The sequence below is a fragment of the Protopterus annectens genome, chromosome 8.part0, assembly GCF_019279795.1.
Source record: "Protopterus annectens isolate FY-2018-M chromosome 8.part0, PAN1.0, whole genome shotgun sequence".
Classification (NCBI taxonomy): domain Eukaryota; kingdom Metazoa; phylum Chordata; order Ceratodontiformes; family Protopteridae; genus Protopterus; species Protopterus annectens.
This window is the reverse complement of record NC_056741.1, coordinates 897,528,949-897,549,049: the sequence shown is the minus strand read 5'-3', so window position 1 is coordinate 897,549,049 and position 20,101 is coordinate 897,528,949.

The window sequence follows — 20,101 nt, the reverse complement described above, 5'->3', positions numbered from 1 at the left end:
AGGTGGAGAAGGAAACCACACTCACTACAATTCCAGTCTCACATAGACCTACCACGACAGCAAACCAAACACATAAACACACAAAAACATACTCGGAGGCTCTAAATAAAAATCTGCCTAAGCAGCAGAGAGCTCCAAAGCAGATACCCAAGCAACCGCTACCCCAAAACAAAACAAGTGCAACACATAGCTCACAAAGCCAGTGTGCCGAACAGTCACAGCCCTTAAGGCTAAACAACACATCTGATAAACTTGTAATAGGTGACTCTATCATCAGGCACAATGACGTCCCGCTCACCAGGCTGAACAAGGAGAAGGTCATGGTGAGCTGCCTGTTGGGTGCTAGGATCCACCACATAACACAAGCACTCAGGTCACTCCAAGGCAAGTACAAATATGATTCAGTCATTGTCCATGCTGGTGTGAATGACCTGAGACGTACCTCCCTGGACTACATGAAAAGAGACATAGAGGAGCTCTCTGAGCATGTAGCCCAGGCTGGTATGACCCTGACCTTGAGTAGCATCTTACCCTCACCAAGAATGATGCCACAATATGAAGACAAGATGATCAATTTCAACAACTGGCTTAAGTATTGGTGTCATTCAAAGGGGATCCAATACTTGTCTGCCTAGGATGACATGCTCGACAAGCCAAGATGCTTCACTAGGGACAGCTTGCACCTGTCACCCCTGGGCTTTTGGATATTGGCAAAGGCTCTTGCCACACCCATAGTGCCTTTTTTAGGCAAGGCTCAAAAGACAAACCCACCTCCATAGGTATCACAAGGGATAAGAAACCAAGAGTAATGCTACTCAACACCAGAAGTCTAAACCTCAAGATGCACATACTCGAAGCTCTCCTTAGCATGGAGAACATCAATATCTGTGCAGTTACAGAAACCTGGTTCAAGGCTCCCAAGAGCACCCCAGCACTACCAGGTTATACCTCATACCATGTTTTTCGGCCCCAAAACTTGCCACAAAAGGAGGGGGAGTATCAATATTCATCAAAGATACCCACACCTCCAGGTTGGTGGCACAGCACAAAGCATCAGAGACTATCCATGTGCAACTAACAGTGGGTAAAACTGCCTTCCAGTTTATAGCCTGCTACAGACCACCCTCCCAAACCCAGGAACCCCACTCAGCCTTCCTGAGAACATTGGAAAATATGAAGGTCTCTCCAAACACCATTATACTGGGCGACTTCAACTACCCTGACATAGGCTGGGAGCATTACTCTAGCTCCAACACCCTAGCCCAAAGGTTCCTAGAATTTATAAACTCAAATGCTATGGAACAACTTGTTGCCACTCCCACAAGAGGGGAAAACATACTGGACCTGATCATCACCAACATGGGGACTCTATGCTCCAGACCGGAAGTGTATCCCTCACTGGTAAGATCAGACCATAAACTAATATCACTAGATATTCACATCCCGACCCCAGCCCCTGCCCAGAAAACCACAGTGAAAAACTTCTCTAAAGCAAATTTAACACTCCTCAAAACTGAGGTGGAATCCTTCAAAGCCCCCGGGCCTGTGGAAAATACAGTCCAGACCGCAGAATCCTTTATAAACACATTCTATGAACACCTTCAGGAATGCATGGATCATGCAATCCCAAATAAAACCAAGACGCAATCCTCCAAAGTTAGTCGTCCTGTCTGGTGGACCCCAGCCATAAACAAACTATACAATAGAAGGAGGAAGCTACTACATGGTAGAGCAAAATCCCAAAAAGGGAAGGCATCTCTGATCAGTATTAGCAAAAAACTACGGGCACTCATAGAATCGTCTAAGGCCAGCTTCGAGAGAAAAATTGCACAGGACACTAAGGATAATCACAAGGCTTTCTTTAGTTATGTTAGGAACCTGGGTGGGAATTCCCAGATATGCTCAGAATTGGTCCAAAATGACAAAAAATACACCAAACCCACAGACATTGCCAGCATCCTAGCTGACAGGTTCAGTGCAAACTTCTCCCCCCTCCCCACCAAAAGGGCAAATATCTATCCCAGCAGAGTGCTGCCCCCCTGACATCTCAGATGCTCAGGTAAGAGCCGCCCTCTCCAAAGCAAAAAAACAGCATCAATGGGACCAGACTGTGTTCTGGGCTGCGTCCTACATGAACTCCAAGAAGAACTAAACCCAAACATAAAACTACTGTTCAATCTCAGCCTTACTACAGGATATGTACCCAAAGAGTGGCGTACAGCAACAGTGGTCCCTCTCCACAAAGGTGGTGCCTCAACGGATCCTGGAAACTATCACCCCATAAGCCTGACTAGCTTGGTCTGCAAAGCTATGGAAAGGATCATCATGGACCTCATAAATAAAGATATTGGGGACCTACAGACACTGGATCCTACCCAGTTTGGCTTTGTTAAGGGCAGATCCTGCCTCTTAAACCTAGTTGATTTCTTTGAAACAGTCACCAAGGCCATTGATGAGGGAAAGGTGGTCCACACAGCCTACCTGGACCTTGCAAAAGCCTTCGATACAATACCCAACTCGGGCATTATAGATAAGCTCACCAGCTTAAATATAAACCCCTATGTCACTAGATGGGTTGCAAACTGGCTCAAGGACAGAACCCACATGGTTAGAATTGCTGGAGCCATGTCAGACTCCAAACTAGTTACAAGTGGCGTCCCACAAGGCTCAGTCCCGGGACCTCTCTTGTTCGGTATATATTTCTTGGAGGTACAGGCTAACACGGAAGGACTGTGGCTGACCAAGTTCGTGGATGATTGCAAACTGGGCCCCATAATCGACTCTCCAGCTGACACAAGCATCCTACAAAAGGGCCTCATAGAAACAGATAACTGGTGCCAGAGTCATGCCCTCAAGCTAAATGCCAAAAAGTGTATAGTCATCCCCTTTGGCAAAAACAAAGTGCCCACAAATTACCACATAGGTGGTAATCCATTAAGTACGGAAGAAGTAATTAGGGACCTGGGGACCCAAGTTGATTGCAATCTCTCATTTGACAACCACGTGGCCAAAGTGGTTAGAAAAACATTTTATATAGCCCACCTAATCATGAAGGGATTCACATCTAGATCAGGGGAGGTCATCGTGCCTCTTTACTCATCCCTCATAAGGCCCATAATTGAGTACAATGCCCCTTTTGGGATGTACCTTACCAGACACCTGCAGCAACTGGAAAGACCTCAAAAGTACCTCACCAAGAGGATCAAAGGGCTCAAACAGATGCCATATGCTGCCCGGTTAAAGAAACTCCAGCTCTACTCAGTGGCATACTGCCTGCTCAGATGCGATCTGTGCCTGACGTATAAAACCATGTCCAACCCGGAATTAATGGACATGCTGCACCTCAGAAAATCCAAATCCCATCGAGTTACGCACTCGAGAGACTTGAACCTCAGCACTGAAATAAATAGGACATGATGGAGGCTCCCTTCACTCTGGAATAAAATCCCAGTCCAGGTTAGGCAGAGTCCCTCACTGACTCTCTTCAAGAGGAATCTTGATGAGTGGATGGGAGATAGTAAGTTTACCCCGGGTATCACTTCTGTGTCACTGCTAGACAGAGGCACAGTATACTAACCTCGAAAAAGGGCATAGCAAAATTCATTTAAAATGGGTGGTGAAAGCCAAACACACTCTGGCTAGGCTTATAAATGCCCTAGGGTAGATAGCCTAGTATGAACCTATGAACCTATGAACCTATGAATTAATCCATTAATAAGCTTGGATTGTGTAACACAATCTAAACGTGTTACATTTTAGTTGCTTAAACATGTTGTATTTTAGTAATATATTTTGTAATGGCTTCTTTACAACCTCTAGCAACTGCAAAGGGGTTGACATTTACCAGGTGATATAGTTTGCATTATTTGGAGTGATGATCAGAACCATCTGATTTTCATCATCCATTATGTAGTCATTGTTGTATATTACCGTAATAGGATTTCTGCATTTATTAAAAATGGTAACTATGGCAGTTATCACAGAGGACTGAAGCTTTGAATTCTTGATGAGTTGCTTCCTTTGGCAAAGGTGCAAGGTTTGAATCATTCTACCTTTATTTACCTGTGTGTGGCACTGAGCAATTCATTTATTTAGACAGTGCTTTGAATCAATTGGGAATTTGGACTGGACTCCTTAATGGTCTCCAGGACTGCATGTCTAGTAACTATAAACCTGCTGCTATTTGCCAACAATTCCCAATTGCATAGCTGATCTAGTTCAGGACACATTATGGCAATATTACCAGCTCACCAATTTTATTTAATGCGATATAGGCAATTTATTTTTCATGGGCAGCAGGTACTGCTTTTGTGGATGAAGGACTAAAATACAACGTTGTTTGACAGTACCAACCTCTGCATTATTAATATTTCTCTTTAATGTGGAATAATTCAAATGACTTTTACTTCAGCAGAGGTTGTGCATATTGACTTAGCGTATGTTATCAGTTGGTTAATGTTTGTTATAACCTTATGAATACTCTACTATTTAAACTGTTCTACTCATGGCTGGACATTATGATACGATGCTAGTGATCTTTATACAATTTCATTTAGCTCATACTAAGCTATCAATAAAGTGTATGCAATGTATTTCTTCATAACAATAAGGGGTGTACACTGTCAACATGGCTATAACTGCTGAGTGGATGGAAGCCGTATTTACTCTTATCCTCTGGTCATTTTTACACCATTTTCATTCTGGCTTTTCAGGATTAATGTAGGTGTGTGTGTGTGTGTGTGTGTGTGTGTGTGTGTGTGTGTGTGTGTGTGTGTGTGTGAATTAACTTATATTTTTTGTTGATCTGGTTAGTCCCACTTAGGTTGGAATACTTTACTCTGTATTTGTGTCAAACTAATTTGAAATATGTGACTTTGGTCATTATTATTGCAAGTTTTTTATGTAGGCATCTTTGAAGGATAAAGTCCACAATGTAGATAGAATTGCTGGATTTGGGGGGGGGGTTGTGTGGACAAAAATGACTAACCATGCTGAACCGGTAAAGTTAAAAAAAGCCATTAGTCTGTCTTTGTAGGACTAATGTGCATCTGTGTAAACAAACTGGAATACTGTGATGTGAATACATTTGATAAGGCGGCTGTAATTGCAGAGTATGGATATTGGATTATAATGACAGCAGCTTGAGTGGCCTTCTATAGTTGAAATGTTCTGAAATCAGTATTTTTTTCACTGCTTACTGGAAAAAACAAACATTCAAAACTACAAATTAAAAAAAGCACATTAACACATAACAACAAATATAATTTAAAACAATCAGGAAGGTGAATCAAAGGACACATGCATTTATGTGTGGTCATAAATATGTGTGCAGGGAGAGCCCATTGTTTGAAAACAGCCAGAGGCCCAAGGTATACTTAATCCACCACTGGTCAAATGCATTTTCAAGGTGAGTTTTAATACATTTTTGATGAATGAGAGTTTTAAGGGAAGAGAAGTTTGTTGTTGCTCATGCTAAATCTGTTTTTAATGTGAGACAGCTTTGTTTTGTTTAGCAAATGTCCATCAGTGTTTGTCCTATAAAATTTGAAACAAAAGTTTTAATTTAAAATCAAATCTTTGTAATCATTGTAAAAGTACAGAAGAAAATAATATGCTCACCAACAGGTTTGAGCAATGTTTACAATAACTAGGGAGAGAGAGGCAAGTACTGGGGCATTGGAAAGGATGCTGGGTGGGGGTGGGGGGCTTGGCCATTACCTTGCCTAGGGCCCCATTTACTATGAGCTGGCCCTGCTGCTATCCTCTCCCTGGTTGTGTCTTTAACATATTCTGTTGAAATCTATCTGATATTAAATATCATTCACTGTTTCACAGAGCCCTGAACGCTGAAAATTGTTTCTAAATGGGAAAGAAATGCCAGTTTCCTTTCTACAGTCCATTGCAATTATTTGTTCAGTCACTTGGTTTCTAGACTACTACTACTACATATACTAATGTTACATTTCTCAATAACACACCCTAGCCAGTTCCAATGTCACTCTTTTCTTGTACTGTTCCCCAAAAATGGTGATCTCACTGGGTAAAGATGGGAGTAAAGGTATTCCACTCCCAGCTGAGAGTTCATATAATTATAGTCCTGATTCTTTTCCTTCTAATTAATGTCTGTAAAGAAAGAGAGATTTGCCCTGTCTACCTGCATCACTGACTCTAACTAGGCCCATTATCCATGAGTTCTAGCCCTGATGACTCACTAAAATGTAGAGGCTTCGAAACAGCTTTGTTAACAATCAATGGATATTACTGGAAGTGTAGCTGCTGCAGGAAAACCCTGATTTTAGGGTGCCTCACAACAAGAGATTCTCTGATTTGATCCTCGGCTGGGGTGCCTTTTGTGCAGAGTCTGCATGTCCTCCCTATGGTCGCGTGGGCTTCCTCCGGGTGCTCCGGTTTCCTCCCACATCCCAACCACATGTTGTAAGGTGGATTGGACACTCTAAATTGGCCTTAGGTGTGAGTGTGTGCATGTGTGTACCTTCTGTGGAAGGTTGGGCGCCGGGCTGGCAACTCGACACTGTAAAACTCCACTGCCAATCATGAGTGGACAGGTGATCCGCTGTGGTGACCCCTAACCGGGAAAAGCCGAAAGAAGAAGAAGAAGACAGAATCCTGGCTCAAGGATGACATCCATTTGCCTCAGCATCTCAGGATTATTTACCATGTGTTTATTAATAGCAGGCCCGTTTTAAGAACTGGTTGTTGAGGTACTTCTGTTATTTGAAAAAGAATAATACTGATATTAAATTGATAAAAAGGAATTGTGTAGATGAAAAAGCCTCTAACTTGCTTGTAGTACTAATTATTCATGGTGGCCACATTAAGATGTTCTAGAGGGGGTTTTATCTCCTCCTTTCTCTGTCAAACTATTTGAGACTGTACTTTAGAATAATGTTCAGGAATTTTCAAAAATAGTCGTCATATTGGGAGCTGTAGCCTAAACTGGCCAGGTCCAGATCAGATGCTGCATGGTAGCACTCTAGCTACCTCGACCTTGGTTAAACATACAGAACACCAGTCCTAACATTATGGTGGGGGAGTAGTCTATGAGTAGTCCTAAAAACTGTAATTTATAGTACAGGACATAGATAATCAGAGCTCAGGTGTTTTTATCCATTTTTAAGGAGAAATTGTTTTTTTTCTTCTCTATTTCTTTAAGAAAACAAAGTAGAACTGGTCTTGGTCAAAGGTAAATCATTTGCAGAAATGATGGAAACTACAATATTTGCAGTACTAGAGACTGATTTCTGTCCCTCTACAGTAATTCAGACCCAGCTATAGCCCATGAGTATTTCATTAGCAAACTGATGTAGTTTAGGGCCACTTAGGGCCACTTTCTTCCATATTGCCAAAGCAGGCTTAAGAGGAGTAAGTGCCTATGGCTATCTCCTGTCTTGAAAGCACAGCTGAAAGAAATAGATTTTGTCTGACTCCTATGGAAGAAAGACGTGCCCATGAGTTGGACAGCTTTTCCTGTTGCCATACCCACAATACAGAGCTGCTATGAACACTACCAAATCCTCGTATCTTAGCAATAAGAAAAGTATAACGATAAGCTACCCAACACTTGTTTTGAAAATAAAAATTAAAGAGCTTAACAAATACAATAATAATTGCAAAAAGATCCCTGAAAGCACGATGGTCAATTGTCCTATACTACCCTTGAAATGTAGACTTGTTGATCAGTATCCATCCTTAGCTTTCCGTGAACTGAAGTATCAAAACTTGAATCAATTTACACTTCTCCTTTTGAAAATATCATCCAAAAACAGTTGAAAAAATGGTGGCTACACTACAAAATTCTTCTTACACTAAATTTCCCCTTTTCTCTTGGTTTTCTTCATTGTGGTGAGACCTATAATAGCCATACCTGTGACTCATATATACCTTTACATATGTACATATGTGTATGATGCACACTGGCTTTGGTGACCTTGCCACCAATATTCAGACACAGAGCTATTCATCCTCTGTCCAAGGTTCCTACCTCTTCTTCTCTACAGGATTATTGGCCTGTATGCAATCTTTGGCCCATTGTTACATTGCTTGAAATGATTGTGTAGGACCAGATCCTTGAATCCACAAAAAAAGTTTACCTCTGTCATGTACAGTGTGCCTTTAGAAAGGGATTCAACACCCTGGCTACCATTTAATGTATCACCGACTTGAACATTTCTAACTCAGAAAAATGCATTCTTAAATAAAAAATAATGGATAAGTTGTCAGAATTTAAAATATGTTGAAAATAGATCTATAATCATTTGCAACCTTATGTTCCATAAATGAAAGATATGTACTTACCATAACACTAAATCAATGTTGTTTTTCTCCATCCTGCTCAATGTATGGGTTATCGGGTCCAACCTCAGAGCCTTTTTTTGAGCTCCTGGATCTGGGGCTTAGGCTCCTCCCCATCACATAATTCCCTCCTGTCCTCTGCAATACCTCAGGTCAAGTTTTCCCATCTGTATCTATTATCTTATCTGAAGGACCCAAAGGAGACATTTTTAATAACATATATCATACCAATAATGAGAAAGGGGAGAAATATTCCCAGAGGCCAATATATATCTAGTATAATGGTAAGTACATAACTTTCATATCCAATGTTGTCTTTTCCTTCCAACAGTCCATACGGGACAGATTCCCCAGCTACTAGAACACTGGGGTGGTCTCATGGAAGGATATTACGAAGAATAGTGGAGTTGAAGGATGCACAGGACCTAGGCTGCATTTCTATTGTTTATATTGAGATGCAACGGTATAAATAGTAGACCAAGTAGCTGCACTACAAATCTGATCTATGGTAACTCTGCAAAAATAGGCAGTGGACTCTGCTGTTGCTCTGGTTGAATGAGCCTTAGATTTATGTGGAAGGGCTATTCCCTTTTCTTTATAGACAAAAGTAATGCCATGGAGAGCCACCTGGGCAGTGTGACTTTAGAGACACCTTGTCCCAATTTAGCCTTTGAGACTGAAATAAAAGTGATTTATTTCCCTGAATTCTTTGATGTGATGCAGATAAAATCTCAATTGACGGTGCACACCCATCAAATGTAAGATATATTCTCCTTTGCTTGAGAAATTTGGAAAGAAAACTGGTAGGTTAACTGTCAGATTAACAGAAGCTTCTGAAGCCTCTTTGGGAAGAAAAATAAAATGGTATAAGTAAACTTACAATAACAGTAGATGTTCTGATGATCACTGCTGCAGTACCCTTAATTATATGGGTTATATCCTGCATAGGATATAAAAGCTGACCAGCTTCTAAAGCTTCAGGGGATGTAATTTCCACCCATACCAGTCAGCTTGAGCTGTATTGACTAAAAAGACAGATTTGGGTGCCAAACTCTTTAGAACTTTCATGCAACCAGAGAGAGGGAAGCTGAGCCCTGAAAGGACAATGCTAGAGATAAAAAATAAATAAAGAGATGCCCATATCCTGGTATAAAGAGCACCCCCAAAAATAAGGGGGGTAGGAGAGAACAGCTACTGCAGCAGTGATCATTTGAACATCTACTGTTATGGTAAGTTTACTTATATAACTGTACTATGTTCATCATATTGATCATTGCTGCAGTAGGCATAATTATATGGGTAGAGTACCCTAGCTTACTACATTTGGGCGGTGGAAGGAATAGAGTCCAGGAGCCCTTGGAAAATTGTTCTAGCAAAGTCTGATCTAGACCTAGAGAAGGAATCAAACCTATAGTGCTTTGTAAAAGTATGTACAGAGGACCCAGCTGCAGCTTCTAGAACACTTTTAGAATCCAACCTTTTCAAAAAGCCATAGATGAAGCCAAGGACCTGGTAGAGTTGGTCTTGGCACTGCCTGGAATAGTTTGGTTGTAATGAGTATAACAGAAGGTAGTAGCCTTAGACAACCATTTGTAAATAGTCTACTTCAGCTGAGGTTGTCCCTTCTTACCTTCAAAAAAATGAACAATTGATCAGAAGATCTGAAAGACTGAATCCTTTCAAGACAGTACCTGAACTGTCTGTGGACATCCAAGACATGGACTATCCTTTCTCCATCGTGTTAACATTCATGAAAGAAAACAAGGAGATGGAGAGTTTGGCTTAAAGTAAATTTGGATACCACTTTAGGCATAAAAGAAGGACTAGTTCTCAAAGAAATCCTGTCTCTGTGTAAAATGAGACAGGGCTGACACACAATAAGAGCTTGCAATGCAGATGCTCTGCTTGCAGAGGTCAGAGTAATCAGCAGAGCTGTTTTCCATGTTAAGAACCTCAAGTCAGCCAGGTTAGCTAGTTCAAATGGAGCAACTGTTAGCTTTTCGAACATAATATTAAGATCCAAAGGAACAGCCACCCATTTTCTTGGAGGTCTCTTATGCAAAATTTCTTTCAAAGATATTTTAACATGAGAATGCATTGAGAGAGGAGGATCCATGGGCAGACATGCTGAAATGGCCAATAAATTAACCTTGATGGAAGAATAAAAAGGTTCATAGGACTGTAACTCACACAAGCATTATAAAATTAGATAATTAGGCCTGAATGGGTGCTGGTTATGTTGCTGGAAACAACTAGAAAACCTTTTCCATTTAATAATATATGATTCTCAAGTAGCAGGCTTTCTTGCCTCTATTAGTACCTGCTACATATGTACAGTAAATAGGTGCCTAAAGAGAATGAAGACCCTATCATCCAGGCAATCAACTGAAGTTGACTGAGGTCAAGGTGTATCAAGCTTGTAGCAATTGCCCCTGTCCATTTCTAAAAGAAGGAAGAACCACAGTTGCCTGGGACAAAAGGGAGTCACCACAATGATCTTGGGGGATTCCATTGGAATCATAAGTACCCCAGATATCAGTGGAAAGTGTGGAAAAGCATACAGTAACAAAGCTAGCCAAGGAAAAGAAAATACATCTATCTTCCAGGTCATCTTGCATGGAGCCCTGGAGCAGAATCTTGCTGGCTGAGTTTTGAGAGAGAAGGCAAATAGGTCCACTTTACAAACTTCACACAGATGAATCAAATCTTAGAAGATCCAGTGCAATTTATTTTCCATTCATGAGAGTTTGCCCTTGTCCTGCACAGCTTGCAAACCGCACAATTTTGCTGTGATGGAATGTAGGAAACCTGTAGTATGAGATTGTGCTGAGAGGCTATATCCCAAGTGTTGTGAAGTATTTATCTCAAGCTAACATGGCTAGTCTGCAAAGGGTGTATTATCTTTTCCCCCTTGCTTGTTGATGTACCACATGACTGTGTCATTGTCTGTAACAACTTGAAGAGGTCTCGGGGACCAACTATAATTCAGAGAGTTGAGCACCTTGATCAGGGCATGCATATATTTTTTATATTTATGTGCTTGAATCTGTTCTTGTTGTCCCCCATACCTTTGCACACATATCCCTCCAAAAACTGCTCATCAAGCAACATTTGAGGAGTCTGTAGTGACTGACTGCTCTGGGATGAGGGGGTAGGGGAAGGGAAGACCTAGATTTAAGGATATTTGCCATCTCCATCAACTGATTTCTCTTCTCAAAAACCCCAGCACTGGGATTTTTAAAGATAAAGGTTGTTGGTGTTGAGATCAAAGAGACTTCAGATGCCATTGCATCTTTCTCATGTGGAGTCTTGCCACAGGTGTCATGAGAATCATAGATGCCATGAGACCAAAACTCCTGAGGTATTTTCTCACAACGACAGAAGGGTAAACCTTAGAAACAGATGTGGAAGAAAAGCTCTTTGAACTGAGGTGTCTATCTGACATACCTGAAACAGAGTCTTGTGTGAAGGACTCAAAAATATTTATATACTGTATATTGTCTGATGAAGTCCTGTTATCAGTTTGGACGAAAGCACTTAACCTAGTGTAATAAAGTTAATTAGCCTGGTCGAATTCTGGTGCTCCTCTTCTTCATCTATTTCAACTGCACTTTTGTATATTCTCTTGGAATCCCAGCTTGTAGATCTCTCACCCAAGTGATGGATTCTTGACACTTTGATAAAGACTCTGCAAAGATAAGCAATTCATCTAAATATGGAAAAATGTGAAGGCAGGCAGCTAGGGAGACCATGGTTGGGTCAGCAGTCACATGAGAAAAGAGACCTGTCATAATAGATAAGACCCTGTGTTTTCTCTGAGCCTTTTTAGGGACTGTTGTAATACATATTGGTGTCCTGCAGGCTGGTAAAGGGAGCGGGAGGGGGGGGGGGCACATAATTAGGCATCTCATCCTCTATAAGGTCATATACCCTGCCAGCTTTGGGGTAGTTCCCAACTGCTCCCAAGCAAAAACACCACTAAATCTAGTAATCATTTGAGGAAAAGTGATCACTTGTTTGGACTTAAGCTCAGGTTCATATTCCAAAGAATCAAAGTGACTGGACTCTGTGTCAACTAGGAAATAACCATTGTTCATCATTTTCTGAAACAACAGAAAAGTCTGGGCCAGACTGGCACTAGCACCATGGATGGGAACACACCACCAGAAGCCTTATAAACAACTATTATTGGATTATCAGCTGTATGATGAGGCTTCTGTTTCTTTTTCTTGTGAACTTCACTATCAGATAAAATAACTGAGGTGAAAGTATTATGTCTGACAGGAGATATCTTACTCCACAGTACTGCTGCACCTAAAGGGTTTGGCTCTTTTATAACTGGGCCAAGTACTGGAATAGCCAAGGGGGGATGTATCTAATCCCAGTTCCATAGTGGCCAGCAAAGCTCACTGGTATCAAATTTTTTCACTGCATACTTACAAAGTTAAAGAACTGTGAATTCCCAAAGGATTCAAAAGTTTGGACCCCCAATGGAGGGAAAGACAACAGTCTTAAATGGCAACACAGTAAAAGAACTGTAAATTTTTGGAGACTTAAGTAATAAGCTTTTTGTTTGTCTTACACTAGAATCAGTACAGAGATGCAGACTCCTTGTGTAGGATTTTTTCAAGACCAAAAACCTAAAATGTGATGAGTAATATACTGTAAGAGCAATGAAAGCAAATTTCAAAAGAAAACATCATGAGAGTTCATTTAACTTTGGTATGCATGCATGAAGATGAGGAAGATGAATAGCAAAGAAATACCATAAGCCAGAAGAAACAGCTAAATCTTTTTCATTTGTAGCATTTTTATTTGTAGTGAAAGGAATTTAAGATAAAAATACACTCAGAAAATGAAACATTATGTTTAGGACATGGTTGTTCTTTGATTTCTTGCCTAAATATAATTTTGCAAAGAAATCGAAAGCAGCTTTCTAAAATGCAGTTCAAAGTAAATGAACAATGATATCTGCAGTACTCCATTATGCAGTAAAGGGGAAGCTAGGGGGATATTGTGTGAGTCCATAAGTGCAGTACATAACCCATACATTCTTACATACATGTATATACTTCCTGGGGTCTTAATTAGGATCCACAGATTTTCATCAGGTACCCATGTACATAGAACCCTAACTTAGGATGGGCCATTTTTGTCTGCTGTAATTAATTATACTGTGACAAAGCATTATGAAAAATGCATGATGCATATATGGTCAACATATTTTTAGGTGTTCAAACTGCTTGTCTATAGTATATGAATTTGTACAACAGAAAAGTGTATATTATCACATGATAGCATTTAAAGTAATTAATGATTAGTGGTATATTGCTGTAATATTCCAGGATTATATGGAATAGTAGTGTAGTTGGGAACTGCATATAACAGGGCATATGAAAATATGGGACCTCTCAGCAGGGGATAACAGAACGAATTTCTGAGGTTATGATTTTACCCAACTATTCTCTTACCCTTGGTCAAATCCTGTGGCCACAGGTGAGTAGTTATAATCAGTTTCAGGCCTGTGAATAATGGCAAAGATCCACTAAGGCTTTCCTTAGATGTGCCCTAACTTTGCATTTGCTAAACTTACATTACATTTCATACAGATTAACTGTTGCTTCATCCAAGTCAATCATCACAAATTGTGAATGGTAATGCTCTTGATTCATAGAATTCCTCTGGAAAAAAATGAATATTCCAAGGAAAAGAATGTTGGAATATTTTTGAACTGTAACAGCAGCTGCAGATTGTTAACTGAAACCTGTGTGTTACCAGCTAAAATAAAATGCATTATCTAAAGACAGGTGGCATATTTTATTAATTCAATGGTATTCTTTTAAATGTAACATTTGTCAAAGTGCAGTTATGTTTCACTTATTATTTTTAGCCATACAAGGTGCTGCTTCCTAATACTAGTTTCATATATTGTAGTGTGAGGCTTTACTTCATTTGGTGCTTTGTGCAGATTTTTATTTTCCAGTGTGCTACCTTAGAAACAGCAACAAGGGTAAGCTCCAGTAGAGATAATAATTACACTTCACTGTATGAAACTACAGCCTTCAATTGTTTCATTTTCTTTGGAAAGTAGAACATTTAATACAGAACAGAGTAAATGCAGCCAGAGAAGTCAGACTGCTTAGCCGAAAAGTGATAAAAAATAAATATTTCAATCTATCAATTAGTGAATGAATGCATTTGATCAAACTAGTGACAAACTGCTGATGCTAGGGTGGCACAGTTGAATAAAGCCTTGACTACAGCCCCGTCAACCTGCATTTGATAGGTGGCTCAGGTGACTGAAGGAGTGACAGGGGAGGCATGAATGTGCCCATCCCTGGTGAGAGTGGGCATTTTCTTTGGCATTTCTAGCTGCAATCTGTTGTAGAGGCTGAGGACATTGTGTGAGGAGGTGTACCTCAGCAGGGGTAGGCTGGTGGGTATAACTGATCTGCTGCTGAGACCTGGCAATATGTTGCATGCTCCCATTGCACCTTTGCCTCTCAAGCATCAACTGAAAACCACAGTAGGGGGAGAATAGTGAGCAGAGTATAATCAAAACCCCACCATAAAAATGCAGACAGGCAAGATCCCCACAATGCCCTTAGGTTCCATGACCAGCCCCAGCAGAAAGTGAAGAAAGACTGGGAGGTTTAGAGTAGCTGGAATACCTGCCTTGGATGTGGGGTACTGGAGACCCAAGAAATGATTGAAAAACTGTATCAGTCAAGCACAACTGAGAAAACCCAAGCATTTAGCTGCTACATCATCGGGAAGGTCAAAAAGAGTATTTTAAAACTAAAGAAGAACATTATTAAAATAGTTAAATATAAATATCAGTATAGCAACACGCCCTCTAATTTTTCTGACCTTGATGCCGAATAGATCATACTAGGGGTCAGAATGGTACTGACTTACACCACATTGAGAACTATGTCACTGCAATAAATCCAAAGATACTAGCTTTGGATTTATATAGCCCAGATGGGAAAAGTACAAAATACAACAGCAGTTTTCCTCACAAAAATGCATGCCTGGAAGAATGCATTGTTATTGATGTAGCATGCTAAACCATTTGACAATAGTCCTAATCTCTCAAAAATCTATGAAGCATTAAGCATATTCATAAGACCACAAAAATCATTCATCACACATCAGTCATTAAAAAAACACAAGAAGTAATCATTGATTGCACTGTAGAAACTTGCCTGCAAACTATCATTAATGCAATAGAGATGACCTGAAATAATTGTTTACATACAGACAACACCATTATGGTTATAGTCTCTGGAACTGCAACTAATATAAACTAATCAATTTTGCCAGTCTTTAATTTCAACCATTTTAAGATTCTAATACTAACATTGCTCCCTACAATAGTAAACAACCTCTAACCATCAATGGAGTGTTTGGAAACTAAAGTCCTAATGAAATGTTTTTGCTACTGTTTTAATTGCTTTTCTGCAAAAAAAAAAAAAAAAACAACAAACAAACAAAATAAAAGTTCTAAGCTTGTTTCCCACTTTTCCCATAACAAGTCTGGTCCAGATACAGATTTGCTGTATCCAGGACTGTTTTGTAAGTTTCTGAGCCCCCCAGACCTTTCTGTGTAAGAGGGAAACCTTCTAGCTTTTAAGTGGGAGTGGTAAGCACTAGATAGCCTATCTACTACAAGATGAGTGGTTTCTGGTCAAGAAATTGTAGATTATTGGCCATTTGGGCAGTTTTTTCATCCCTTTCAGCTTTCTGGTTTAAAAGCCCGTGCCTGTGTGGGTTTGTGCACCGCGCAGCAGCGCTCAGCTAAGGTAAACTATTACCAGTGCAGGAAAGTCTGCTCTTCAATTTTCCCCTTAGAATGTGCTTGTTCTTTTACTTCTTACACTTCAATTAGTGTAATCGGCTAGCACTTTAACAGGCTTTTGTAGCATTTATTGTAGTACACTTAGGTGCTATCAGCACTAGCTGTTCTTACACAGTAACAGCACCAGTACTTATTAGTTATGACCACCCCTCCTGGTATGATTGCAGGGTAATTTATTGTGCTTTCTCCTGCTAACTTGGTGCACTTATGCATTCTGAGACAGTGTGGCAACTGTCCAATGTACAAAGACAACCCTCTCCTCTTACCTCCCAACACTCATACATGTAAGAGATGCCTTTATATCACCAAACTGGAAGCAGTGCATGCTCCAACCAAGACCGGACTAGCTGTTCAAGAGGAGAAGGTCAACACCTGCAACTCATTACATAGAACACACAGCCCTCCTAAACACCAACCATCACAACCCACACATAGAAACACAAACCATACATCCACCTTCACAGAGGCTCTCAATAAAAATGTACCCAAACAACAGAAACCCCCGAGACAGAAATGCACAATTAGTCACTTATCGTCTACTTAGAGGTAATCTCTGCTTGACTAACAAAGCCATGTCTGACCCAGCCCTACTTGAAATGCTACACCTAAAGAAAACCCAATCCACCGGCGCCACACACTCCAGAGATCACAACCTCATTACCACAATTAACAGAACACGCTGGAAGGGACAGGTTCATCTCCCAAAGACTGCCCATACTCTGGAATTAGCTTCCAATTCATGTCAAGCAGAGCACCTCACTGGTCCTCTTCAAGAGAAATCTTGATGAGTGGATGGGTAACAGAAAGTTCACAGCAGGGATCACTTCAGTTGCCCTACTGGATAGGGGCACTGTGAACTAACATCGGGTGGCATGTGGGCTAGGCTTGTAAAGGCTCCAGAGCCATTAGCCTAGTACACACCTATGAACCTATGAAGAACACAAAATTAAGACTTACATTTCTGCATTAGAAAGTAATGAAGGTTCACTGCTGAGTTTCCTCACTACATTTGCTATTTACAATAGGTGGTAAGACTATGGTAGCTGATTTTTTTGACTAAATGACTGTTGTCTAATGCGTTGACATTTAGGATCAACTCTGAAAATATGCCAGTACGTCTCTGTCACACCACTATAGTGAAAAACAAATTAATGTTCTAAAAAGAATGTTAAGATTATTTTGAACAGTAAAAGCAGAGTTACTAGCTGTACCAACCATCCAACAATAGCAGCTGAAGACTGTGGTTATTTGCTATCATTCAATATAGAAAGTGGTCTTGCTGTTTCAAATGATATCACTGTCATACTGTAACTTTTCTCCATTTATTATTTTAGTATCTGTAAAGTGCTGGTTCTCCTGCAAATACAAGCACAGCTGTATGATTCACATTTAATTGAACAGAGCTGCTAGAATCCAATGTATATCAAATATCTAAAACTGTAAATAGCAATTCCAGGAAAGATAAGTCAGTAGAATGTAAAATAGTATCATAGGTTTCCATGACTAACTTTCATCTCTTTGGGAAAAGTTTGATGTGATGTTTGTAATATCAACATTTTGTGCAAATAAATCAATAAATACATAGCATCTTTTAAAGATTGCTCAGTGGTGCCTTAATGCTTCTTACACAAAGTTCAACGTTAATGATACGGTCCAAAAACTGTTTATGAGTTAGACTCATTTTGGCTGAAAAACTGCAGAAAGAAGTTACATGAACTGAAAGTTAGCCTGTATGACTTAATCAAGCATAGCGCATTAAACAGAACAGAAATCTAACTTTCAAAAGTAGGCGTTATTGACAAGTGGTTTTGATATATCTATAATAACGCATTTTTATTTGAAACAGATCACAGGACATGGAACAATATCCACCTAAACTACTCAATGAAATGGCCATACAAACGTGTGAAATATTAAAAATGAAATAAAACAAGGTGTACAGGCACTGCCACGATGATGCAAGACAACACAAGTGGTAAGAAAAGCACCTCTGCTGGTAGTACAAAGTAATAGAAACTTTATTAGCATGAGCACTTTTGTCAAGTTCAACTGAATTTGTTAGGCACTGAAGAGATTTGAAAACATCTGATATCACACATAGACCTTTGCCACATGAATTAATCACGTAACTCACCAAATTTGCAGTCTTTGGCTTAATCCTTTAATTCAGTAACAAACATTAAGGGATTCTTTTGGGGTTATTGTGCTCTTGTAAAGAAAAACAGAAAGATATATAACAATATTTCCTTCACTCAGAGTAATGCAGACTTTTCTCATCTGAGTCTGAAAAAGTTCCATGGAGACCAGTGCTGTACCCCGGACAACAAAATATAAATCAAATAACTTTTCTAGTGGCTGTAGTTGGACAATTTTCTTTCCAATTTTCATAAGAAAGATGAAACAGATTATTTGCAACTATGTTTGAATTGTGTAATATTTGAAATTCAGAAATACAAATAATAAGATGCCATAAGAATACATGCTATCATCTGCCTTGGTATTTATTTGCTGACTGTACAAAGTGTAGAGAAAAATCAGATAAAATCACATACAGACAAACAGGCTAAAGGTGCACCACAAGCTCCCCTAAAGGAAAGGAGACAGTGTGTGACACACACTTTCTTCACAAGTAATCCTGTCAGCAGCTAGGGTTCATTCTCAGCCTGCAGTTTTTGGCAGCAAATAGGATGTTTGTTTTCTTGGCACCTCATTGTATACTGGTCTGTACTTCAAAGCATATGAGCAAACAATCTTGCCTACAGTGCATTTATGTAAATGGAAATGCACAAATTTATATTTTCTAAATTTTACAAAACATTTGAGTGGGGAATTACAGCCTTTTTAATGCTTGCAATTGAAGTACTCAGTACTGTAAACACTTTAGGTCCCAGTTTTTTATTGATTTTTACATAACTGCTGAAGTTTGGCTAGCAAGCACATTAATGTATACTGGCCCTTGAACACCTTTTATGCTATCTCAAATGGTAGTTTCAGTAATACTTTTACAGTGTTTTATAGCTGGTTCACGGCTGTCCATTGTTTTCTGCAGTGTCTGCAGTGCTTCACTATATTATATGCTTCTTTGTTTTCAGCACAAGCACTTTAGTAATGGATAATAATTCAACAAATAGCTGTTGGTTTTGTACTGTACCAGTAATGTTTCATATTTCCTTTCATTTTAAGTTAAAACTATTCTTGCTGCCTTTTCTGCAAAATGTATGTAATATTCAATTTTCTCAGCCAAGCTTCACTGAACTATGTTGTCCTGGACTGACTGAAGCGTAATTAAATTAAATTCACAAACTGAAGGCTAATATGGCATTTTATTTTATTTATGGTAAAATTAATAAACAGAACAATGTATATAACTTTAGTAAAGTATGTATGTGTAAAGTTAGAAGAATGCTGCCTTTAACTTTATTACTTTGAAGCTGCATCTTTTGTATTTGAATCACCTGTAATACTGGCCTCACAGTTCTTGTTTTACAAATTTCTATGTCCGCTACAGGTTAAGAGATATTAAAAAATGTTCTGCACACTGTGATATTTTGTGGCATCTGTTTGCATAATCCTTCCTACCAATGTGGCTGATGACATCTATGATACCACCATTGGTTTTACAGGCTGAAAATAAGATACTGTTAGCACCTTGTTTGTTACTTACAGCTGAATTTTGAAGAAATGTGTGGCAAAACTGGATGTGTTACAGTTCTCAGTTTAAATAAACCTTTGGCTACTTCAGTCAGGTTACTGTTTTATACCTTATATAGTTTGATGAAGCAATAAGTTATATTGCGAAAGTGCTCACTTATTTTATTAAAGTTTTATTTTATCGAAGAGTTTGCTCAACTTTTGTTTCTTGTTTGAGGCTGGACCATCCGTTGGGTCTACTCATATTTTTTGAGTGGATACATTTTTGACAGTTAT